The sequence below is a fragment of the Amblyomma mixtum genome, chromosome 6, assembly GCF_055824585.1.
Source record: "Amblyomma mixtum isolate Tamu chromosome 6, ASM5582458v1, whole genome shotgun sequence".
NCBI classification, from domain to species: domain Eukaryota; kingdom Metazoa; phylum Arthropoda; class Arachnida; order Ixodida; family Ixodidae; genus Amblyomma; species Amblyomma mixtum.
The window spans coordinates 46,342,899-46,355,291 of NC_143017.1; positions in this window are offsets into that span (position 1 = coordinate 46,342,899).

Genomic DNA, 12,393 nt, shown 5'->3' on the forward strand with positions numbered 1-12,393 from the left:
TTGGAGCAAAAACCTTTGGTAAACTACATACCTATAAGATTTGGTTTGATGTTCAGATCCCTGAACTTTTGCTTTCCTTTGTTTCCAATACAGCTGTAATGTTCGCCTACCGAATCTTCCATCTGATATGTTAATATGCACAAGTAAGCTAAACTTGGCTAGTCGGAGCAATTGCGCTCTGTCCTGTCTTCACTTTTTCTGTCTTGTTTTTCGCGCTACGTTTTTCGAAGATGTTAATGTGCGTTTTGTTGCCGAAACAACATTGCTGCCGCCGAGAGACTTAAGTTCTTTAAGCTGAAAAAGAAACAATAATGCAGAATTAGTTTGCAGTTACAAACTGCACTCATGGACATAAGCAAAAAGTTGATTTGAAGGTTAATAGCTGTAGAAATCTAGCCAGGGTAATAGGTAGGCATTGATTCCTGATATTTTGTCCTAACTAAAAGGTTTGCACAATAGAAACCCAACAACTGATGCACACTGCATGATACCACACATTTACCACATGCATAAAATGCTACTGCTACAAAGTTCATGAGCATGCAGTAAGCAAGCCAAACTTTTTAGTTTACATTAGGAAATATTACCAGCTCTTCCTTAACAGTTTCCACATTTTCATCAAATTCCTTGAAATGTTTTGTCTTTCAAAAGCTTGGGTAATAAAGTTTGTACAGCGTCACTTTTTCACTGCCTCACACTGCCAGCATGTTCGTTACAAGGTCCAAAACCTGCTCAAGCATCAGTCTGTTGACACGGAGTTCCCTCAGGACCTGCCTCTGAAATTCTACCAGCAGGAATAAGAAAACACAGGTTAGGCTTCCATTGAAGTGATAATGTATAAATAAAATTAACACACAAATTGGCAATGGTTAAAAAATCCACAGTACAGAGGGGAGGGGAAAAAGCCTACCTGCTTCAGAGATGACATCCCTGGTTGTCATAGGGGTGCGAGGCTGTACTGCTGAAATAAAAACATATCGGCTACAGAAATCTTTTCTTATGAATATCTCTGCCTAAAACTAACCTGGCTCACTTTGAGTTCTTGGAGTTGCGTTTTGCACATCTGAAAATGTATACTCATTAGTCAGCAGAATGTTCAAATCTATAAATAAAATAAGCAAATACCAATAGCTCCAGTCGACTCGGTGGTATGCAATGCTCCACATAAAACAAATTGAGATGTAACAGTCATTGATAACAAATTTCACACTACTAATTTGTCAGGGCTGTTTAGTATTCAAGACAACCACTTTTTCTGTCTAACCACCACCCAATTAGATCCTACACACCTGAAGTGAATGGCACAGGGAAGCTTTGTGGCACTAATGGGTAAACCTTCCTTGCGCTCAGCTGCTTCCTCGCAGCCTTTTTCTTGGGTGGGCTTTCTGCCTCATCCGATGACCCAGCTTCCTCCCGGCAGCTTCATACGGTGCTAGCAACAGATCATGAAACAAAGCACAGTTAATCAATATAAGCCTTTTCCAAAGATCAGGCATGGCTTTAGGTCATTAAACCCCACAAGAGACTACTAGCTGTTTTTTTAATGGTTTTGACTATCAGCTTCAATATATGCGCCAACATAGACTGATGTCATGCACAAATCATGCATCCTATGTAACAGTATAAAAGTGGCAGAACTTACAAAAGAGACCTTTCACGCAGGCCGTGTGTCGCTGCCAATCATCCTGAGGTTTTGCAGACGACTTTACTAACCGGTGTACTCTGTCGGCTTTTCCGCCGGGCCCTGCACATACATTGTCGTCAATCCAGGTCGCTGGAACGACTTCAACCTCTTCGGTTTCTACAAACTCTACTATTGCGAATGACATCTGAAAGTGACAAGAAATTTTTTTGTGCATGAAAAACAGTCAAAGTGTTTATACTATTCTTAGATTGCCTCCAAGAAACATCAGCTTAATAATGTTCTTACCAGCTACCTTCTGAAAAAAAAAAAACACCTCGCCCTATGCCATCACGCTCTTCAAGACATAATTTTTTTAATGATTAGGGACCCTTAGCTGAATGCTTCAAAACTAAGCTATAATTTCTAGCTGTGTGCCCGCTTTCATCAAGAACGTCCATACCGAACTGAGCGCGTGTCCGTTTACTACCTGTTAATGCATCCGCTAATGTGTTGGTAAACACATTCAGCATATCTTGAGTATGACAGAATCCCGTCGCCGAGCAGTAAAAGTAAAAAAGAAAGATCTGACGTTTCGGCTCCCAGAACGGGGCCTTGTTCACAATGAAATCACACTAAAATGTTCGCTTTCTGGGTTTTTTTTGCGCAAAAGACGACACAAAAGAAACGAGGTAGACGGGACTTCTTTTGTGTCGTGTCTTTTGCGCAAAAAAAACCCAGAATGCTTAGGCACTAACTAGCCTGCAAAAGCATACTCGCATGTTCGCTTTAATAGGCTAGAATAATAGCCGCAATGAACGTGGGTATACCGTGAGGTTACCCTTGCTACAATTGAGCGTATGTGACGCCTGAATAAGCTCGCGAACAAGGCCCTCGTTCCGGGAGCCGAAACGTCAAACAACGACCTTTCCCTTAATTTTTGCTGGTCGGCGCCACTGTTGTTTTTTTTTTACCAAGCATATTTAGCGTCAGCGCAAGGCAGAGCAGGAGTGAGCATCGCGCATTCAATTTTCTTACCTGGATTGGAACACCGTGGCAATGGAATCTCAAGTGCCACACAAGACGCTGTATACATTAAGACTGCATTTGCCTCCACATGGCGTCAGCGAACTAAGAAAGAGAGTACTAATCTCAGGGAGAGTAAATACGTACAGGTGCCCCAAAAGTAATGCAGAGCTCGAGAGCGGTGGCCGAAATGGGAAAAACTGCATGCCAGGGCGCACTATCAGCAGACGAGCAGCAGAGAGCGAAAGGGCATCGGCACTTCCGGCTGACCCATTACGATGATCTGATGCTCGCCTTATCGTCAGATCGAACGAAGCCACGCGGCTACCACCACCGCTCGCCAGAAGCGCTTGCAATGTTCCCCCGCATCGTGCAGAAAAGCTGGCCTTCGGGGGCGTTCGCTTTCTGCTTCGTCAAAAATTCCACCGTTTTCAGTCTGCGTGAGCTCTGTGGCTCGCACTCAACTTGGCGGCGAGTTTGATTGGCAAATGCGGTCGAAAGTTTGCTTGGCTCAAGGGAACGCATGAAAAAAATAGCATGCAGTATTGGCTGTGTTGTCTTGATGCTCAAAATATATGCTCGAAATAGATGCTCAAAATATAACCGATCGAGGACTACTCAAGCAGAGACAACCTTATTTTCCATGAAAATTTGTTTAAATACATTTCCTCCAGGGTTAAGGAAGCCAATTTGAATTGAAGCAAGCGGTCTTCAATTAGCTCACTTGCTATGCCGTTGAGCATCTCTTCATATCATAAAGACACGCAGTCAACATAAGCATGCTATTCCTTTTTTCATTCCGCGCTTGCGAAACCGAGCAGTACTCGATAGCGCAACCAACTCGCCGTCGAGTGAAGCGTGACGGCGCTCACGCCGCCTGCAAATGGTGGCATTTCTGACGAATGAGAAAGCGAACGCCGCCGAACGCCAGCTTTCTGCACGATGCAGGCGAACATTGCTTGAAGCATTGCAAGCGCTTCTGGCGAGCAGTGGTGGTAGCAGCGTGGCTTCGTTCGATCGGACGATTAGGCGAGCATCAGACGGGTCAGCCGGAAGTGCGGACGCCCTTTCGCTCTCTGCTGCGTATCTGCTGATAGAGCGCGCTGGCATGCAGTTTTTATGCGAATCATACTAGCCGCACAACCAAGCTCTTCCTCGCTGTGCCGCGCGCGGCCGCGTAGCTACCACTTGACCTACATCGGCGCACCACGTGTATGACGTCACAACAGCTGTGAAAGCTGGGGCTCAACTCGTGCGCTCGCTTGCGGACGCGCAGCCTCCGCCGGCGGCCTAACTCCCGCTCCTTCCGCTAGGGGCGGTGACGTCACAACAGCTGTTAAAGCTGGGGCTCAACTCGTGCACTCGCTTGCGGACGCGCAGCCTCCGCCGGCGGTATGCTTCGCATCCTAGGCTTAACCATTAGCTAAGCCAGGCCATTTTTTCTTTAGTTTTTTCTAGTTTGGCCACCGCTCGCATCCTCCGCTTTACTTTTGGGGCACCTGTACTTTGCCACTGCCCGTACAGACGCATCGGCGTGCGAGGTTTCGCCATCGACGCCCCACGACCATTCCCCGGCCAGCGACCACGGGAAATCGACGACTACCTGAGGGGAGTACGTGTCGTCAAGCCATATTTCCCGCTCGCCGTCGCCGTCCACCGCACGTTTTGCATCACCGGGCCGCAGCTATGCCGCGGCTGTCCGAGGAAAGTCCCCTAGCCCCCGTAGGGGAAACTAAACAAAGCAACCTGTGGTGGTCAGGTTGCGAGAAAACGACGAAGATCCTCCAGCGACCACGCTGTAGGAAGACGTCGCACCCACTACGCCGACGCCGCATACAATGACAACCTCGACCACGACGCGAACCACCTTCAAAACGATGCCGTCATCAAGAAAAGCTTCGACCACACGCCCCACTCACAATTCACATACCCGACGAAGCCGTGACCCGACGCCGAGGACGACGTGCAACGCCAGAGCTAGGACATCCGACTATCGACGGCCGGAAAGTCACCGCTCTAGTCGACACAGGAGCCGATTATTCGGTGATGAATGGACCATTCGCTGCGCAGCTGAGGAAAGTAACGACCTCTTGGGACGGCCCACCAATTCGCTCTGCAGGGGGCCACCTCATTATGCCTTCAGGACGATGCATAGCGTGAATGACTCTCAAGGGAGGAGTCTCATTCGGACCTTCGAGGAGAGCAGTCGTTTTCCACGCGCGCTCCCTTCGGTCGCCCCACCACCTCGCGTGAGTCGCCCCGCAGCCGTCGGCGTAGTCGTTCGCGTGCGCCGCTCGACCCACCGAGCGGGCACGCGCCGCATGCCGGCCCTTCCCCCAAGTCGTTCTCGCGACTGCCGGTTCACCGTGAGTGTTGTGCGCGCTCCGAAGTGCGCGCCCTGCGGCTCGAGTCGCTCTCGCGACAGGTGCTTTGGCACGTGTTTTGTGCGCGCCCTGCTGCTCGGCACCCCTCCTGCGTCGGCGACACCCCATGGGCCTCCTATGTTGTAGCTGACCACAACATTGCTGTAGACAAGACGCCGGCCTACCTGCTGCATCTCCCCTTGCGACCCATTGACAGTACAGTGAGTGAATTGCTCCTCTACAACTGCGAACATTCGGTACTACCTCGAGGCCGCCCCCCCCCCCCCCCCCCCGCGCTGTCGTACACTCCTCACTGTTTTGCTGGCACGTGGCCGTCCCCCCACGCTGTCGCGCATTCCTAATCTGTTTAGCAAGTGTCTGTTCACTGTTTCGCTAGCACATGACCATCCCCCCGCGCAGTCGCGCCTTCCATTGTGTTTAGACAATAACTCTGCACTGTTTTACTAGCACGTGGCGTTCCCCGCGCTGTCGCGCCTTCTAATGTGTCCAGCCGGTAACTCTGCGCTGTGTTGTTAGCACGTGGCCATCCCCCGCGCTATCGCGCCCTTCCAGTGTGCTTAACCAAGGACTGTGCATGGTTAGTTACCATCTGGACATTCCCCGCGCTGCCGCGCCCTTCCATTGTGCTTAGGCAGTGACTGTCCACTGTTTGGGAGCACTTGACCGTCCTTCGCGCTATCGCGCCCGTCTAGACTCACAAGTCAGTGAATGTGCCGTGTGTGTCCGTGCTAGTGCCTGTGTGGGAAAGAGAGTTGCACCTCGACACCTGCGGACACTTGTTGGTACCAAGCGACCGTCCCCCCTCGTGACATCCCTGCAGCCGCGCTCTCCCAGGCCTGCGACAGTCCCCTACGGGTGCGTGCCTGCGTCTAGCCCGTACTCCCTGGCTGGCTGTGTATACAAACAGAGAGCAAGTCCCCCCTCAAGTCATGGAGGAGAAAACCTCCAAATCCCCTCCAGGCCCTACTGGACATGCTGAAACAGTCCCATCCCACAGGGCGAGGCCGAGCTCGTCAACCGTGGCCGGGGCCTCCTTAAGGGCACAAGCCAGCGCAGGGCAACCAGCCTGGACTGCGCCCCGAGTTTGTTCTCCGCCTCCGAGTCGACCTCCTCCTGGCAGAATGGAGAAGGGGTGAGCACCTACAGGCTGCGCCTGCCATTCCCCCTCTTCAAGCGTCCAGGGCACTCCAGCAGCCACAGGCTGCTCCTCCTGGCACCTCTTCCAAAGGATCTAGGAAGCCCACAACGGCCTTGACATCCCCGGCCATCACTCGGTCCCGAACCCAGTTCCTAAAGACCACTGCCCCCCCCCCCCCCCCCCCCCCACAACCCACGCACTGCCAAGTGGGCTCAAAGGGACCGTGGACCAAGAGGACGCTCCCTCCAAGGCCCCCCGTCCACCGCACCTAGCCCGGACAACAACCAGGCCGTCTCCTCACCTGAAGCCGCCTACGAAAAGGCCCCAGCCCTGAAGGCCCTGCTCCAGTCTGCCTGCTCAGTGCCCCACCCTAAAGGGACTCCTTCTGACAACCCCCCGATGCCCGCTGACACACCTGCCCCTCCTGGAACCATGGCAGCACCCACGGAGCCCTCCATAGGCTCCCGCCCAGCTCACAACCAGCCCTCCACCCAGGAGGACGAGCCCAGGGACAGCCAGGCTCCAAGTACGGACACCAGCTCCCCAGAAACCACACTGCAAGGTCCCCAGCCCCTCACATCATCTCTAGAGGTGGAGGACCTGTCAGGATGGATCCCGGTCTGCTGCAAGAGCAAGCGCACGGCCATCCGCAACACCCACCTCACCACCGTCCTCTTTCGGCCCCGACCGCCCACAACGCTCCAGGCCGCGGTTAAGGAGGCCTGGAGTGCCCTCCTCTACTCCATGCCAGGCGTCTGCGAAGTCCGCATCAACCGGCGTCGCAGTCTCATCTCCGCAGACGTCCTGACAGAGGAGGCCCGACTCCACCTCCTCGGCCAGAAGTCCCTCCTATCCATCCCAGTGGTGGCCTTCGAGGCACGGCCAGCTGACGGCTACATCGGCATCGTCCACGGCGTCAGCAGGGAAGTGGACGCCGTCACCATCGCTGACTCCATTGAGTCCACGGTAGAAGTCAAGGGGATCAAGCGGAGCCCCCGTGCAGTGGCCGTGCGCTTCAAGGCCCCACCCCCCGAGGAGGTCCTAATAGCAGGCATGAGGTTCCGGGTCCAGCCACTGACAACCCGCCCTCTGCAGTGCCAGCTATGCGGGGGGTACATCACGCTGCGGCAACCTGCAGCAGCCCCCCCCCCCCCCCCCCCCGCTGTGTTACGTGCAGCGGGCCCCACCACCGCTCAGTTTGCACGGCTGAGATGCCCACCTGCCTCCACTGCGGGGGCAGGCACAGTGCCTTGGACGCGGCTTGCCCCACTCTTCGGCAGCAAAGCCAAAGAGCGACAGCGCTCCGACAGACGGCCAGCCTTGACGACCGAAGGGCCGTCCTGAGAGAGCTACGGGGAACCCCGCCACCCGCCAGGCTCCCACCCAGTGGTACCCCCCGGTCAGCCGGCCCCCCCAAGCCCACGTATGCTGAGGCCGACTGGTCCCGCAGGGCTCCGTCCATTACCCCAGCACCTATGCCAGCCGAGGCTGCCGTGACCACCGCCCTTCGCCTCCTGTTCAGCTCCTCCTCCCCCAGCTCCCACCCAATTCCGAGGCAAGGCATCTCTGCATGGCCGCTCTGGCTATGCAGACCCCCCCAGGCGACCACCATGGAGAGGCGGGCTAAAACTCCATCAAGGCCTCACGTTCTCCAGTGGAACGTGAGGTCACTCCGTGCCAGGTACGCCGAGCTGGCCTGCCTCATCACAAATGGCCGCAAGCCGCCGCGGTGGCTTAGTGGTTATGGTGCTCCGCTGCTGACCCCAAAAACGCGGGTTCGATCCCGGTCGCGGCGGTTGAATTTCTTTGGAGGAGAAATTCTAGAGGCCCGTGTACTGTGCGATTTCAGTGCACATTAAAGAACGCGAGGGAGGCGTCTGCAGCATGCAGACGTTGGTGAGTGGCGACACCACGGGGTTAACCCGAGCATCCGCAGGGACATCCCCGCAGGGGGATGATGGTGAACAATGCGTCACCACGGACCCGAGCATCCGCGCTTAGCCGTGCGTGGCATCGCCGTGTCCGGGGAAAAGGGGATCCTGGTGGTTGAGCCGATGCCGAGCGTTTGGACCCTTAAGGCCCCTCGGCGGAGGCAACACACCACTTTGGCCCCAGCTTCCTGCAGACAGCACCTCCGGCCTGACCCAACCGGAGGAAATCGGCAGTCGCCTTTTCCTGTCCTCCCCTCTATCTTTCACTTTCCTATTCCCTTTCTTACAACTTTCCTGTATCCTCCTCTCTTCTTCGTTTTTTCCTCTTTTTCCTGGCGGCGAGGGTTAACCGTGTGTGACCAACTACCCTGAGTTGAGTCATATTAGGTTATAGTTAAGGTGTACAGCTGGCGTAGGCAGGACTTTCTTTCAAGTTCCTGTCGCGTCCCCTTGTTGGACTCCATGGTGGGTGGCTGGCACCATGACCGAAAAACATCAATTTTTTATGGCTCCCCCCCTTTCCAAACACGATCGCTCTCTCAAAAGAGGGCGGAACGAAGCATCAGACTTTTTCATGAAAAAGAAACCAACTTTCACAAAATTTCATGTAATACACAGCAACTGTGACGAAAAGCAAGCCCGAATCATATCCCCATTCCTTGTTACCAAATGCCTAACAGATACCTTAGGGCCTGGCTACAAGGTATCCAAAATGTCAAGCGGCGACCTACTCCTCGAACTACGTGAGAGCATCCAGTGCTCGAAACTTGCAAACATCGATTCCATAGGGGACATCTCTGTCTCCGTGACTCCCCACCGATCCCTCAACTCAGTCAAAGGCGTTATCTCAGAGGCTGACTTTATCCACCTAACAGAAACTGAAATGCTTCAAGGACTATCCAAACAAAATGTAATAGACGTCCACAGGATCAAAATCCGCAAGGATAACAAGGAAATAGACACCAAACACATGGTCCTCACATTTAACACCAGCAGCTTGCCTGAAACAATCGAAGTAGGATACCTGAAAGTCAACGTAAGGCACTACATACCCAATCCCCGTCGCTGTTTTAATTGCCAGAAGTTTGGCCATGGCTCACAGAGCTGCCGCGGCCGCAAAACCTGCGCGAAATGCGCATCAAATGACCACCAGTCTGAGGAATGCGACGCAGCACTACGCTGCGCAAACTGCGAAGGCGACCACGCTGCATACTCCAGGGCGTGTCCGTCCTGGAAAAAGGAGAAAGAAATCATCACCATTAAGACCAAAGAAAACATTTCATTCAAAGAAGCCAGAAGGCGTTTTGCACTTAACAACACATTCTCCTTCACAGCGAAACCAAACTTCGCTGATGTGCGCAGGGGCGTAGCACCACACAGCACTCCGGCACCTGCCGCGGCCAGTTCTACTGCGCCTGTAGCAGGGCCACCCATGCCCCAGGCAGGGACAGCGAAAGCTGCTCTGCCAACTCCAAGCCAGGGAGTGCCGGCCCATGGGTCAGCATCCCGCAGGACTTCCCCCCGTCGGGGGAGGCCTGACACCAACACATCCGCGGCTTCCCCGCGGTCTTCCAGCACCTCCAGTGAGGTGATGGAGGTAACTCCCGATCCGCCCGCTTTGCAGCGGCGGAACAGCTCCCTTGAGCGGAAAAAAGGCAGGGCCACCATAACGGCCCCAGAACATAAGTAAACCCCCAATCGTTCATACCCCAAACGTAAACATGGCTTTTATAGTTCAGTGGAACTGCCGAGGAATATTGAGAAATTACGATGACATAAAAATATTTTAGGGTCAATGTCACCCGTAGCCTTATGTCTCCAGGAAACCAATCTAGGTCCACAACATGTGAACATCCTGAAGCATTATAAAACTTTTAGACGAGATCGTGAGCAGGCAAATAGACTCTCGGGAGGCGTCGCGATTGTCATACAAAGCGGCGTCCCTGCTCAAGAGATCAGACTGAAAACAAAACTTGAGGCAGTTGCAGTCAGCATTGTCAGCTACAAAACAACTACAATCTGCTCTGTATATATTCCTCCACATCTCACAATAACAGTCCACGATCTACAAGGCCTCATTGATGAACTTCCAGAACCATATCTAGTAGTCGGGGATTTTAACGCTCACTCCCCTTTTTGGGGAAGTGAGCGCTGTGACTGTAGGGGTCAAATAATCGAAGATTTTATCCTCACAAATAGTGTATGCCTTTTAAATACAGAAAAAGCCACATACTGCTCCCCTACCTCAGGGAAAATGACCTGTTTAGATTTGTCTTTTAGTTCACCTTCTGTTTTTAACGATTTTAACTGGGACGTCATTGACAATCCATATGGCAGCGATCACCTCCCTATACTAATCACTTTAACATCCCCACCGGAAATAATCCCCACAAGGCCACGGCGCTGGACGCTTCACCTCGCCGACTGGTCACTTTTTAGAGCAAAAGCAAATTTAGAAAATATACTTTTAGAAAATCTCACCATCGACCAAATAAATGAAAAGTTCACTAAATGTATCATAACTGCCGCACTCACAGCTATTCCTCAGTCGTCAGGAGTAGCGCGACAAAACCATAAAGTATGGTGGACAAAAGACTGTAAGGAGGCAAAAAAACAACAAAATAGAGCTTGGGGTAAATTCCGTAGGTATCCGACCTATGAGAATCTCTTGAATTTTGAAAAGGCAAAAGCTAAAGCTCGGTACGTCCGTCGCAGTGCCGACAAAGCTTCATGGCAGAATTATGTTTCATCTATCAACAGTCAGATCCCATCTAAAAAAATGTGGGAGCAGGTTCGAAAATTAAATGGCACCTTTTCACCATTCAGAATTCCTTTTTTAACAACACCCGGCACACAAACAAGCATAGAGGAACAGGCAGACATATTAGGGGAACATTTCGCTGCAGTTTCAAGTTCATCTCACTATACACAGTCTTTTTTAAAATACAAAAACACAGCTGAAAAACAGAGGCTCCCAACAAGTGGAGGCGCAAATGAAAAATACAATAGTCTAATTACCCTCCAAGAAATCAACAAAGTACTGTCTGCCGGAAAAAAAACTGCTCCAGGACCCGACGAAATACATTATGAAATGCTTGCACATCTTTCCGAGCCAGCCGTGGACGCACTTTTAAGATTCTTTAACACAATTTTCATATCTGGGAAAATACCGGAAGCCTGGAAGAAAGCTATTATTGTACCGCTTCTTAAGCCTAGTAAACCCCCAACTTCTCCTAGCAGTTATAGACCCATAGCCCTGACCAGTTGCCTTGCCAAATCCTTCGAAAGTGTCCTAAATATAAGACTAGCCTTTGTTCTTCAATCTGGTGAGCTTCTTGATATCCATCAGTGTGGATTTAAAAAGGGATGCTGCACTACAGACCACCTTGTCCGCCTTGAAATTACTGTCAGAGAAGCTTTTATACACAAGCAACACTGTCTTAGTGTCTTTTTTGATTTAGAAAAGGCATATGATACTTCCTGGAGGTTCGGGATTCTCCAGGACTTAGCTGAGCTTGGCATCCGTGGCAGAATACTGAACTCCATTAAAGACTTTTTATCCAACCGTTCATTTAAGGTCCGTCTAGGCTCAACCCTTTCGAGGGATTTTATTCAGGAAAATGGAGTGCCTCAAGGGTGTATTTTAAGCACAACTCTTTTTATTGTAGAAATGAATTCTCTTAACAAAATAATACCAAGGTCCATAACATATTCAGTCTATGTTGACGATCTTCAGATAGCGTGCACATCTTCCAATATATCTACATGTGAAAGACAAGTACAACTTACAATCAACAAACTGGCAACATGGGCAGAAAAGAATGGTTTCCAGTTCTCACCACAGAAAACAGTAGCCTTACTTTTTTCACTCAAACGAGGCTTGCACACAGATCCCACATTACACCTAAACCAAACCACACTGCCTTTAAAAAAGGAACACAAATTTCTAGGCATCACCTTCGATAAAAAGCTTACTTTCCTGCCTCACATAAACGCACTAAAGAAGAAAGCGTCGCTATCACTGAACATACTTAAAGTCCTTTCACGCAAACACTGGGGTTCTGATCGGGTATGCCTTCTACAGATTTATCGCTCTGTAGTACGTTCCGTTTTAGATTATGGCTGCATAGTGTATGGATCAGCAAGGCCGTCGTACTTGAAGCGACTGGACCCTGTGCACAATATGGGTTTGCGTCTTTCAACTGGTGCTTACAGGACATCACCCATAAACAGCTTTTACGTAAAAACCAATGAACCACCACTTGCAGACAGACGAACAATGCTCACATGCTC